The sequence below is a fragment of the Argiope bruennichi genome, chromosome 4 (genome assembly GCF_947563725.1).
Source record: "Argiope bruennichi chromosome 4, qqArgBrue1.1, whole genome shotgun sequence".
Taxonomy (NCBI): Eukaryota; Metazoa; Arthropoda; class Arachnida; order Araneae; family Araneidae; genus Argiope; species Argiope bruennichi.
In genome coordinates, this window is record NC_079154.1 from 21,227,362 (window position 1) to 21,242,307 (window position 14,946).

Below are 14,946 nucleotides of genomic sequence, written 5' to 3' on the forward strand. Positions count from 1 at the left end.
TTTTAAAATTCTTTTCTTGGAAAATGAAAACTGATGATTAAAAATATGAGATAGCAAGGGGGAATCGGGGGGGAGCAATACTGGAGCCTATTGCATCAGGGTGATCGTAAATGTTTTCTAAATATTTGAGAAAACTTAACATTTTTAGCACCAAATGTATTGCTAAAAATTTTCTATTAAACAAACGGGACAAAAGATCAAAATGGTATATCCATTAGTACATATAACAAAGCATTAGCTAGAAATTGGAGTAAAATTTTGCCAATATCTCAAAGTATTTGTTGAAACTAGGAGTTTTAGGGTTGTATCATTTTCTGAATGTTAGACTTTCTTTTAATCAAAAAACCTAACAAGGGATCATCACGATTGGTGCACTACCTAGGCAATATCTCTGTTTAAAGATAAAGAATGTGTGTCTATAAAACGACAGTTTGATATGGAGCTATGATGTAACACAAATAAACGCTGCAGAATAAAATGTTTTTTGGTGCAATTTTTTAATAATTTTAAATAAGAGTTTTTATTAATTAACATTAAAAGGAATTTTAGAATATTTTGTTAATTTCAGAAAACATTGTATAAAAATCAATGTCATTTTAATATGCAAATAATTGTCATTTTAATGAAATCGCTAAAATTATGGAGCAATTTTTTCCATAAATTTTAGGAATTTTTAAAAAAATATTTTTCTGCATAATTTTAAGAACACATTTTTATTTTTTGCCCAAAAAATTCTACCCATTTTCATTGTTTCACCGAATATTTAATCTTAATCTTTAATCTTTCTTCCATTGTTAGAAGCTACCGAAGTAAGATTCTGTTTATTATTTGTGCAGGTTACATGAGGAATAAAAAGGTGGTTACAGTATTGCGAAAGGCGAAATTTAATTAGAAGATAGATTGACCGAAAAGTTTAATGACTTATAGGGGCTTTGATTCCATTAAGATTCGTTTACACAATAAACAAAACAAATTTAAGGTTATTAAAAAGACTCAGCTTTAATATGGATCACAGTTCAATATTTCAAAAATACCTTATTTGAACGAACATCAAATTTTCCATTAATAATATAATTAAAATTAAGCACAACCAATACTCCCGGCCAACACTTTTTCAATTAAATTTGTTAAGATATTTATTATTTAGATCATAGTTAAGCTATGCTAAACAAAGCGAGTTTTTATTTGAATATTTCCGAAAAAGAACTTGGGGGAGAAAAATCCGAAATTAGCTGTCTGAAAATAAAAAAAGATTCGAGCAACGATAATTCTTCTAAATGAGTGAATTATTTCAATAAAATTGTAAAACTTCAATAATATTTAAATTGCAGTTTATTCCATTTTAAGTGAACTAATTCGTTCGCTTTAAATTTACTTCTTGCTAAGTCGGTGATCATTAACAAAGGGCATTACAAAATTGTTAAAAATTTTTGATTGAAAATGATGATACTTTTCCTCGATAAATTTGGGACATATTATTGTACAAGATTGATTTTACACCACTTTAAAATTCTAAAAAAGAAAAGAGAAATGTTCCAACACTTTTTTTTTCCATAAAATTTTTGTTCCTTTAATTTGACTAAATTTGACAAAAATAAATTTTCAAATATATTTAACAACAAAACTTTTCATTGTTATAGTTACTGAATTTAATATATTCGCATAAATTGTGAAGATTTTGAATACATTTTTTAGTGTGCACGTTATGCTTACCAATAAATAAGAATACATTTTAAAAATGAACTAATTTTTTCTCAATAATGACTTTTTGTTTGGGCTAGTGATTCGAATCGAATTGTTTTCTTCATATTTCATGCTATTTAGTTTTATTAATCATGCGTTTGTTTAATCAGCACGCATTTTAATTTATTTCGTTTGACAATTTAAATGAGCCTCCGGCAAGACCGATGACAGTGCCGGAAAAAACATCTTTTCATCCATCTATGTTTTCAGAACAGATGAGCAGATGGCACTCGCCCAGCTGTAGAGGACTGTGACTTACATAATCGTGATTCATCTATTCATTAAGGGCAATTAGGTGTGTCGTAGTACATCGTCTGCGAAAGGAAATTGGTGATTTGCAAAGGGAGAATCATAAAACCCGAAAGCTAAAAGCTCGAATTAAATATTTGATCTAATTCTGTAAGTGTGTTTTATTTCATTCGGAATGTATCCAGCTCAGCATGTAATTCAAATACTTACATCGAAAAAATATTGCCATGTGAAAATAAAAAAGAAAAAAAAAACTTCTGCGCTTACTTCTTTATTTAAAAAATGATTAAATGCGCATGTACAAAAATTAGCGAAAATTAATGGATTAAGAAAATTAGTAATGAAAATAAAAGGAACATAAACATTTATTGGCAGCATCATGTAAAAATGATCTTCAGAAAATTCTAAAAGATGCCCCTGCTTTATTTCTTTTAATTGCATTTTTCTATATAATCTTTAGTTTTTAAGCGAGATAGTGAATATTTCTTTTTGTTTCATCTTTATTTCAACCTTTTAAAAAAATTAATTTCCACAATTGCATTTTCGTGACATTATTAAAAACTACACGATTTTAAATACCAGTTATAGAAATTTTTGGAGCATTAGGAACTAATCAGAAATATTAGCAAAAATACAAATCCCAACAACGCTAATATTTATAACAAATTTCAAAAATTTTAATCATCGAAAAGTTTGCTAAGAATTTATATTCTCGCATTAGATGTGATTAAAAATGTAAATTATATGTGTTTTAATAAATCGATGGAAATAATCAGACCAACAATTATAAAACATGCTTAAAATCTTAAAATAGAGACATATCTCCTGCTACCCTTAAATGGAAACAAGAACTCAATTTTAATCCTGTTTTAAGATTACGTTTCAAAAGTATGGAAATATTTTATAAGCCAAAAGTTTTAACAAGAACCATTCTTATATGATAAACTATTTTTTTCTTATAGATTTTCATCATTTTTTAAAAATTACATTGACATATTTTAGGATTATTTTTCTAGGAGAAACAAAAAGTCGAAAACTGGGATTGAGTCAATCCTCAATGTTTAATCTCACTTAAAATGAACCATTATATCTAACATTTAGAATAGTAAATATAATTTTTATTTAAATAAAACGGGGATAAATAAATTAAAACCACGGTGATTTTTAGTTCGGGAAAATTAGATATTATCCTTACTCGACCAATATATCATGCACGCTACGAAGCGAGTTCATCCAGTGCATTATTACTTAATGACTTTCGAGATATGTATGTATTTGGAGGCTACGACTTACAGATAAGAGTTATGCACGTGCTGGGTTGAACTTGAAAAGCTCTGCATATTCTAATCATAAATGTCTCGCACGTGCTTTACTGAACGTGAAAAGTTCTGCACGTGCTTAGTTTTCTATCTGTTACCTAAACTTCCCTTTTTTTTTTTTTCTTTTGTTGATCGAAATTTTTTCACTAGAAGGTTTCCTAGGGAAAAATAAAATCCCATCCTATGTATTATTAACGAGAAAATGTTTATTTGCTGATATCAGAAAAGGGATTTATGTATTTTGAGGTACATTATGTTGGCTCTTCTTTTAATAAAATAGTTAATTAATTGTTTCACGTTTCAATGCATTTTTAACTTCATTAATAGGTTGTTGATTTATTTTATGGTAATTTTTGTTTTATTAATTTTATGGCAATGTATTTGTTTCTGTTTAAGTATTTACTAGCAGAGCGCACGCATTGTTAACCGCGACATAATGGATATCCGTGAAATCAAAACCACAATATTGTTAAATAAAGCTGTCGAAACAGAGTAAAAAATATAATATTGATTTTGAACGCTTATTTTTATTCATGATGATATCGTCTGGTGAACTTCAGACGATAAAAATCAAAATAAATAAATAAAAAGTAAAAGTATTTAAAAGAGACAGACAATAACATTCAAAAGTTTTCTTCAAACAGCGCCAATAAAATATAACTAATTTGAATAAGGAAAACAATCAATTAAAAATCAAGGAATAAAGGTATTTTGATCGTTCTAAGTTAAAGATATATATATGAATAATGACTTCAAAAAAATGTGAATAAGATAACGGAATTTTTGTGCCAAATGCACTAATTTTAATTTTAATTCTTAAAGTTTTTTAGAAGTTAATTTTTAAAACCTTCTGAAATTCAGTAAATTTTATCAGATGTCTAAAACAAATTTTTTTAGAACAACAATTGTTCGTTCTTTTTTATTTTGCACTGATTTTTTCACCTATACAATCATTAGAAACTGTGCTACGGACACATAAATATCGCAGAAAAGATCCAGGACCAAGGAAAATATTTTCAAAATAAATATAAAAATCCGGGCTTTCAGGCCATCGAGTCATCATTACGATTACTTGTGTACCAAAATTTATGGCTATAAATGCTGTAGATTTTTTTTGGGACTCAGCACTCACATGCACACAAGCACGCAAACTTTTCCTTTTATAGATTATGATTCATGATTGTGGGTCATACACGTTTATATTATGTAATGTTTATAAACATGTCTAATAAACAGAAAAAAAACTTATTTTCAGGAATTTTTTAATTTGATCATTTTTGGAAAATATCAGACTTTCTGTCAGTCTGTCTGTGACAAAGATAACTCAAAAATGCTTTGAGCTAGACGACTGAAGTTTTGTATATGGTCTTTATACCACATTTGCAGATTTCTTTAAAATTTTGAGCAAACCCATTCAGAGAAGTCTGTCTGTCAGACTGTTCGAATATAAGTGAAGACGATAATTACGAAACACAGAGTGCTATTTAGATAGAATTCAGTACACAAATTCAACATCTATAGTCTGAATACTCGCAAAATATTTATCCAAATCCAACAACAGATTGACTGTCTGTAGGTCCGTACTTTCAGAAATAAGTAAACGGGATAGTTAAAAAAAGCAGTGACTTAAATATATCAAATTTCATACGAGAATTTGTGATTACATGTGCAGTTTCTGTCCAATTTTTGTTCCAATTAGATAAGAAAAATGCACATTTGATTTTTGGATACTGTTATCTCATGCTTGGGATTAATCGCCAAAGAACTCGCCAAGGATGATACCATAGTTTCACTAAAAATGCTTTCATGTCAAAAGTTAATAGTTTGCAACTATTGTACTCTAATGCCATGGAAGGTTTTCTTTGTCATGACAAGTTTATTAGAGAGCATGCGAGAAAGTTTTGGGGAAACCACTTTCATTGGTTAGAAGAAGTTTAACTCAAATTTTTGGAAAAATCGAGTTTTTGTGGCAACTTCAAATGAGTCAATTTCGCTCTTTTCATTGCTTTGCATGAATGGATCTAAGATAAATCTATACATATAAATAAATATAATATCATCGGATGTTCCATATAAAATAAATACATCAAAAAAAAGGAAAGGACATTTTTCAAATATTTATATGAAAAGATTTTATTTCATTCATATACCATAGACATAATAACGATGAATAGAGATTGAATTTGACTTGAATTATAAAACAGTTTTTTTTTTAAATCAAGATATTTACTTTTTTTCTTTTTTAGCAATTTTTATTGTCTGAAATAATACCATAAGAACATATAAAAAACAATAAAAATTTGATTTAAAACTGGAAATTAGTTTGTTTTATAAATCATGCTTTTGATATACATTACTTATTTCTCTTTCTAATATACTTTGTAATGGAATATCTTGCTTTGCAATAGAATTCACAACGGTGTAATTAATGGGATGTCTTGTTTTGTAATAGAATTCTGAAAGGAGTAATTAATGGAATGTCTTGCTTTGTAATGAAATTCTGAAAGGAGTAATTAATGGAATGTCTTGCTTTGTAATGAAATTCTGAAACTAGTAATTAATGGAATGTCTTGCTTTGTAATGGAATTCTCAAACGAGTAATTAATGGAATGTCCTGCTTTGTAATGGAATTCTCAAAGGAGTAATTAAGTGAATGTCTTGCTTTGTAATGAAATTTTTAAAAGAGTAATGAATGGAATGTCTTGCTTTGTAATGGAATTCTGAAAGGAGTAATTAATGGAAGGTCTTACTTTGTAATGAAATTCTGAAAGGAGTAATTAATGGAATGTCTTGCTTTGTAATGGAATTCTGAAAGGAGTAATTAATGGAATGTCTTGCTTTGTAATGGAATTCTGAAAGGAGTAATTAATGGAATGTCTTGCTTTGTAATGAAATTCTGAAAGGAGTAATTAATGGAATGTCTTGCTTTGTAATGGAATTCTGAAAGGAGTAATGAATGGAATGTCTTGCTTTGTAATGGAATTCTGAAAGGAGTAATGAATGGAATGTCTTGCTTTGTAATGGAATTCTGAAAGGGGTAATGAATGGAATGTCTTGCTTTGTAATGGAATTCTGAAAGGAGTAATGAATGGAATGTCTTGCTTTGTAATGGAATTCTGAAAGGAGTAATCAATGGAATGTCTTGCTTTGTAATGGAATTCTGAAAGGAGTAATGAATGGAATGTCTTGCTTTGTAATGGAATTCTGAAAGGAGTAATGAATGGAATGTCTTGCTTTGTAATGGAATTCTGAAAGGAGTAATCAATGGAATGTCTTGCTTTGTAATGGAATTCTGAAAGGAGTAATCAATGGAATGTCTTGCTTTGTAATGGAATTCTGAAAGGAGTAATCAATGGAATGTCTTGCTTTGTAATGGAATTCTGAAAGGAGTAATCAATGGAATGTCTTGCTTTGTAATGGAATTCTGAAAGGAGTAATGAATGGAATGTATTGCTTTGTAATGGAATTCTGAAAGGAGTAATGAATGGAATGTCTTGCTTTGTAATGGAATTCTGAAAGGAGTAATTAATGGAATGTCTTGCTTTGTAATGGAATTCTGAAAGGAGTAATGAATGGAATGTCTTGCTTTGTAATGGAATTCTGAAAGGAGTAATGAATGGAATGTCTTGCTTTGTAATGGAATTCTGAAAGGAGTAATGAATGGAATGTCTTGCTTTGTAATGGAATTCTGAAAGGAGTAATGAATGGAATGTCTTGCTTTGTAATGGAATTCTGAAAGGAGTAATGAATGGAATGTCTTGCTTTGTAATGGAATTCTGAAAGGAGTAATGAATGGAATGTCTTGCTTTGTAATGGAATTCTGAAAGGAGTAATGAATGGAATGTCTTGCTTTGTAATGGAATTCTGAAAGGAGTAATGAATGGAATGTCTTGCTTTGTAATGGAATTCTGAAAGGAGTAATGAATGGAATGTCTTGCTTTGTAATGGAATTCTGAAAGGAGTAATGAATGGAATGTCTTGCTTTGTAATGGAATTCTGAAAGGAGTAATGAATGGAATGTCTTGCTTTGTAATGGAATTCTGAAAGGAGTAATTAATGGAATGTCTTGCTTTGTAATGAAATTCTGAAAGGAGTAATTAATGGAATGTCTTGCTTTGTAATGAAATTCTGAAAGGAGTAATTAATGGAATGTCTTGCTTTTTAACGGAATTACTGACTTCCTGATGTGGTGTGAAGTGTAACCACTTCATGATGGGTTATGAAAATGTAAATATATTTGTATTATCTATATTATACATAGTTTCAATTTTGTCATAATTTACTTTAATGATTAAAGAATAAAAAACATTTAAAATAAATATTAGATATCTTAATTCGTTAATAAACGTAATTTTTAACAAAGTATTTTTTTATTATTATTATTAAACTTTTTTTATATTATGGGTGAAAGTTGGCTGGTAACCCAGTTTCTATTGAAAATTGTTTCCAGTTGGGCCTGCTCTACCTACGGTCGCCCCCAAAATAACTATCTCGCCGAGTCTTAAGGCAATCAGTAATTAGATTCCATTTAAAATTAATATAGTTCATTAGCTACTTATAGTTTAGATAATTATGGAAAAATAATCCTTCCTAAAATAAAGACAAACTGTTGATTTTGAGTGCCTTTGATGTTACATCGAATTATCATTCATTAGTCTTTTACATTGAGCGGACCGTTGGTCATTAACTCCTCAAGAATGATGAGTCAAATATATCTTTCAGCTTTTGTTATCATTTCTCCAAAAATATCGGACGATCAGTTCAACTTTAAAGCAAAGTGCTAATCCGACAGTCTTTCAACCAAATCCAAAACCAAAAGAAAAAGGTGTAAAATTATCAGATTTATTTCATAACGATTGGGAGATTTATGAGTATCTGAAAAGATAACAGATTCCTGACTGATTTTTTCAAGGCCATTTCGAAGCACTGGACGAGTTTATCGATTATACGAAAGGTTAAAAACGCTTTTATCTAAAAGTCTATGAATGGATCAGATAAGAGAATTTCGACTTCTGCGTTAGTAAACAGATAATTTATCACTTGTTTATTAATAAAAATGTGCAATGCTTTTTTTCCTGCATGATAAGTTAGATCGACTGACTTAGATAGACGTTTGATATGAGTACCTACGCATTTTTTTCCTGTCAACCTGAATTTGAAAGGGACCTCTTACAAATTTAACTAAAAAATATTTTTAACTCGGTCTACAGAAGCAGTTTAGAATAAAACTTAGGTTTAAGTAACTGAAATAATAGTAAAAGACTTCAAATAAACATATTCTCCAAATCAACCCATTAACCGAGGAATTTTATTTCTAAATTCCCTCGTCCCCTTTTTTAAAGTCAACAATTGCGTATGTACACGTCGAACGAAATACAAATGGTTGTATGGCAAATTTCGTGAAAAACCATAATAAAGTGAATATTTCATTCTAATTAAATAAATCAACTGGGGTCGTCTTCCCAAAACTTTCCCGCAGACTTGTCATTGGCGTACAATAGTTACGAAATATTAAGTTTTGTGAGAATTTAGCATTTTTACCATAGAGCTGAGATATAAACTGTAATTTTTACTGACTCACTGTTTCAATTCTATGATTTTTACTAAATCTATCTTGTCATCTTTGCCGAATTTTTTGGCGATTAATCCCTGGTATGCGGTTAACAGTATCCGAAAATCGAATTTGTGTTTTAGACATGTTTTTCTCAACCGATTGAAACAAAAATCTGACAAAAATCTGCACTTGCAGCCACAAATATCTTATACCGAATTTGATATATTTAAATCTTTGCGTTTTCCAATTATCGAGTTAACTTGTTTCTGAAAGTACAGACCGACAGACGGACAACCTTTGTTGAATTTAACCCAAAATTTGTTCACTATAGTCATTATGTTCACTATATGTTGAGTACCTTCACTATAGACTTTAAATCTGTGTGCCGAATTTTATCTATCTAGCTCTCTTCGTTTTGTAGCTCTCGTGTTAATTTATATTCGAACAGCCGAACAGACAGACTTCCTGTGAATATATTTTGCTCAAAATTTGATAGAAATCTGCAATTTTTGTGTAAAGACCATATACCAAACTTCAATCATCTAGCTCAAAGCGTTTTTCAATTATCTTTGTCACAAACAGACTGACAAAAGGTCTGATATTTTCCAAAAATGGTAAAATTAAAAAAATTATGAAAAAAAGTTTTCCTTCTGTTTATTATGTTACTTAGACATGTTTATAAACATTACATAATATAGGTATAAACGTGTATGACCCACAATCATGAATCATAATCATCGGACATTTTGACAAAATGTGTGTTTCAAACTCATGGGGGAGGGGAGGGTGACGATTACTATACTTTCTGTATGATACGTATTCGCGAAAGTAAAAAAATTACACATCGACCGTGTCAAAATGAAGATTTAGATTAACATCTATACACTTCGGGCGCACTTAACTGGCCAATCAAGAGCAAGCGCAGTTCTGATAAGAAGTTACGCTTACATGTACGAAGGCAAGCAAATATAGAAGATGGCTGCCTTCTTTAAACGGCAGCGTGGGGCCGCGGTGGCCTGATGGTAAGGTCCCGGTTTCGGAACGGGAGAATTGCAGATTCGAGACCCACTTCCACACCGGAACCGTCGTGTAAGCGGGTCTGGTGCGTACTAAATCCGTTGGGGCTAAATGTTCTCCCGTTGGTGTGGTGCAGAAGTTAGATGAGGGGGATGCCACCCCAAGCGTCGTCCTCGTCATTTGACTGCGGTTCAAAGCTATAAGGCCAATCCCAAAATAGCCTTAGTGCTGATTTAAAACGGGACGTTAATATAACTGAAGTGAAATACGAAACAGAATCCTCGTGGGGGTGTCTTTTTCCACAGAATGTCAATAATATATCTTAAGAAAAACGGGCAGTCATAATGAGTGAATAGTAGTAGATCAAGCACTCAACACATCAATCAGATTTTATAATGTTCAGCGTTTGTTTTTACAATCTTTATTGTTGTTAAAAGCTCGCAAACAAAGCAAGTATGAGCGATTTCCCTGAGAAATTTATCTTATACTGAAATACTACTTATCACCTATCTGGTTGATACAAAATTCTTATATCTAAGACAAAATTTTTTTCACAATAAAAAAAATGCGAAATTTTTTAATTTGATATGTATTTGTTTAGAAAACGAATAATTCATTACAGCTTGCTTTCTCATACTATTATCCATGCATCGTTAAGGGTACATTACATTATTTTTGGTGGCTTCATTTTTACAATAAAAAAATGATTGACTGTTCAAAATGAATGCAGATTGTTCTTTTAATGTTTTGCTTTAATCTTTATATAAATTTATAATTCCGCTTTTGTTTCCCTTTTCTTAAACCAGCACTTGTGGCAATATTACTACTAGTTACTATTACTAATACTTAGTATTACTACTATTATCCATATTACTACTAGCACTTTCTTGAAACTTTAGAAAAAGGAATGCTATATAAGAAATTCGGTTACCGTTTTTTGGACTGTGGTATATAATAATTCAATTCTAAATACAGTACACTCTCGAGTATCAGCTTAAAGGGCAGCCGGATAATAAAGGAAAAAAAACAAACAAAAAAAAACGAATAGGCCTTAGTTTTATGAATTCATTTCTTTCCATACAATACTAGAAAACACAAGTTTTTATACAAAAATTCACTGTTATAATACATATTTTCTCATTTCTTATTGAGTACTAAACCCTCTACTTATATCAAGGCACGCAGAATGCGTTTGCGGCCTCGACATGGTAAATCACTGAAGCCATTGCCGGTAACGTGCCGAGTTAAAATAGAAGGCTCTGTAGTGGTAGTTTATATATGTTCATATATTGCATTGCACGTTTCAAGTATTTCTTTGAGGAAAAAGTAAATGAAATGATATAAACTGTTCACATTTTAACATAAATTCTGAAATGCCTAACTAAAATGGAGGAAGCGTACGCAAAACATTAACGTAAATCGTAGGTCTAATTCTTGAGAAAATTGGCTCAAATGGATTTTATTTTTCACTGTTAAATGATTACACAAATATAATCAAAAACAGTGGCAGCAATTGAGGTCCGTTACACACTGACGAAACAAAGAACAATTAACAGAATACTGCCCTTTTCCTGTCACAACTTGTATTTTGCATACGACTCGTAGGAGGATCGTAGCGGATGTCCGCTTCCAATGCCTTGGCAATGTTGCCAATGCATCGCTTTGGCTTCTTCATTTAAAGGAAACTAGGCAGGATAATCGGGAACCGGATACTTGAGAGTGTACTGTAGATGGTCTTTTATATATACTTCATTGGGGTAAGCACTTTTCTGACAATTTAGAAAATAGAAGTTAGATAAGAGATTGGTTTTGTGTCTTGCACTCTGTACTATATAAAAATTCATTTAAAAAAATGGCTTTAAGATACTTCAGGTGACAGAGAACTCATGAATGCGTCCGAAAAAAAAATAAATTACGCTCATTTTGATTTTTTATTCAAAAAAAAGAATATAAGTTGTTCTAGAGGATATAAATATACTTCAGAGAGAGTTAATCTTTCATCACATCATATCATTGCAAAACTGGATTTTCAGCTTTGCAATTAAAAAAAGGTAAATGTAGGACAGAATTGCGACAGGAATCTGAATTATGCATCCAATTAATGAAGATAAAACTCCACATGTTGAAACTGGTTATAATGAAACCCACACTTTCATCGCTTTTTTCATCAGTAATTAATCATGGTAATTGGTATTATATACTATTTCTCACTATTTACTATATTATATAGTATTTTATTGTAAATTTATTATAGTTTATAGTATTTTATTGTCGAAATAAATGTTTAAAATTTTTTATTCTTGATTATGAACTCGCCATTTAGAATGCATTGATTTTTAATAGAAAAATGATTTTATATACAAATAAAGATACATATAATAATATCTAATATATAAAATTCTCGTGTCACAGTTTTCGTTGCCATACTCCTCCGAAACGGCTTGACCGATTTTGATGAAATTTTTTGTGCTTATCCGGTATCTATGAGAATCGGCCAACATCTATTTTTCATCCCCCTAAATGTTAGGGGTAGTCAATTATTAATTAAAAACTAACTTTCCCGCCAAAAAAATCTTCCATTTTCCCACCGCCAACTTTTCCGCCAAAAAATCTTCAATTTTCCCCAACGCCAAATGATTTAGGCTTTAGTTCTTTTTTTCTCCCAACAGTAATGAGGCTAGGGTTAAGATTTTTCGGCGGATTATTTCAAACGATTCTGTTTATTTTCTTAATGTTTTATGCATTTAAAATTAAACATTGTTAATTAATCCATGTTTCAGATTCATTCTGAAGTACTTTTGAATTAAAATAGCACAGAATAAAGGAAATTAAAAATGTCTAATCTTCATAGCGTTACCCCAACTGGCGTAGAAAAATTCACGCATTTGCGTTACGTAAAAGGCGAAGAAAATTCACGCATGCGCACTGTGTTCTGATCGTTGGCATGGCAACCATTATCAACGGACGATTTAAATTACTTTTAGGTTAGTTGTATGCTTTTGTAAGTAAATTGTATTTATGTTATATATTTTTTGTATATGCTTATAGTTTTAAGTACATCGTTTTTTAAGTAGTTTTTTTTAACCTGTTTACAATGATTTAAATTATTTTTAGGTTAGTTGCATGCTTTTGTAATTAAATTGTATTTATGTTAGTTATATATATATTTTTTATATATGCTTATAGTTTTAAGTACGTCGTTTTTTAAGTAGTTTTTTTTAACCTGTTTACAATGATTTAAATTATTTTTAGGTTAGTTGCATGCTTTTGTAATTAAATTGTATTTATGTTAGTTATATATATATTTTTATATATGCTTATAGTTTTAAGTACATCGTTTTTTAAGTAGTTTTTTTAAACCTGTTTTCGACAGATTATTTTAAACGATTCATTTTATTTTCTGAGTGTTTGATGCATTTAAAATGAAACATTGTTAATGAATCGATCTGTTCATGATGAATCTGAGAAAATTTTGTTGACAAATGCTTGAGATATTACATAAATTAAGAAAGATATTCTTTAGTGCCCATAAAGTTTAAACGCTCAGTGACTCTATTATCAGTAATCATATTATTAAAAAAATGCTTTGTTTCAGTAAAAAATATTGTTATATTAATTGCAGATTAATCCTTTACACTTTAATTTAAAGCATAAATTCTACGAGGGGTAACAGAAAATTAGAGAGATACATATCACGTTATGACTGAAGGCCTTTATAATATTATGAGTGAATTATATGACTATCAAAATTTGAAGTTTTAAAATATTTTGCTGAAGAAGTTGGAATTGCATAAAATATTTAATTATTAAAATTTTAACGAACACTAAGATTGGCGAACCGGCTGGTCGCCAAAGGCGGCTAGTATATTATATATTTGAATATTATTTATGTGGCTCAAAGTTAAAAAAGTATTTTTAATTTTTCTGATATAAGAAAGGACACAGTATGGGATGAATTAGATACAAGAAAGATCGACTGATTAATTTTAATTTCATTTAACAATTTTTGTCCGTGACTTGTCCATGGTACTCTTCTTAAAATATTGGGTGGATCCTAGCACAGCCCACCTCTTGCCGTCTTTTTGAATTTTCGCCAAATGAGTGGCGATAACGTCGCCAATGTGGCAACCTAGACGGATTTTTATTTATTTTTATTTTTTATTATATTTATTTTATTTATTTATTTATTTTTATTTATTATTTTATTTTATTATTATTTCTGGCCTTCAAGTATCGTTTTTTAATTGAAAAATAATAATAATAGCAAATATTCAATTAGTAGTCAGCTTGGCGAGATTTCAAATAAGTCGCCAAGAGGTAGGCCCATCTAGGATTTTACCAAAATATTTTTTATCTCCAAGTGCGATTGAAAAAAAGTTGTGTTATTTAAAGAGCCTTGTACATGATACTTCCTAAAGGAGTAAAATTCCATGACATCAAAGTGCCGTTAAATAGATGACTGTGTGAAAAATTTATTTTCTAATTGCACATTGTCTTTCATTATACTCTAACTTTGCTTTCTTATAGCTCAAACAAACTGTGTGGTATGCGTGCGTAGATAAAAAAAAAAAAAAAAAAAAAAAAAAAAAAAAACTGAATCGTTCTTCAACTGCCAACATTTGGCGAATATCACGTGATTAAATATTTAATGAATCTATGAAAACGTTTTAAGTTTCCTAACAGCAGTGAAGTATATTGCTGAAAATTATAGCAAAATAAATAAACAAATAAATGGAATAATAATGTCAAAATTGAGGAGAAAAAATTGCAATTGCAGTAAAATGATAATTTTTTTAAATTTTAAAGCAGGGTAGAAATTTTTTTGTAATGTAAAATTTTTAGATGATACTAAAGAAAAACATAAAAATATCGCTTAATATTTAATTAATTGAAATTCTAAATCAAATTTTTAAAAATCACTCGGATGTGCACTTTTTTATCTTGCAAAATTTGGTAGTTCGAATTCAAATTATCTGACCATTAGAGAACCAACTTAGAACATCTAGTAAGATATCAGTAAGTATGTACCGTAAGTAATGGCATTGCAACGTTCCCCCGCTTTCC

At 29.9% G+C, this 14,946-nt stretch overlaps 1 protein-coding gene across 1 annotated transcript in view; it reads left to right on the forward strand.

Annotated features, from left to right (window-relative positions):
• The first annotated feature begins 11,579 nt into the window (after nucleotides 1–11,579).
• The window catches only part of LOC129965438 (lymphoid-specific helicase-like), a 33,399-nt gene continuing 30,032 nt past the window's right edge, over nucleotides 11,580–14,946 (forward strand). The window contains exon 1 of the mRNA XM_056079301.1: nucleotides 11,580–11,639. The gene's annotated coding sequence lies outside the window, so the exon portion shown is untranslated. The remainder of the gene's footprint in view (nucleotides 11,640–14,946) is intronic.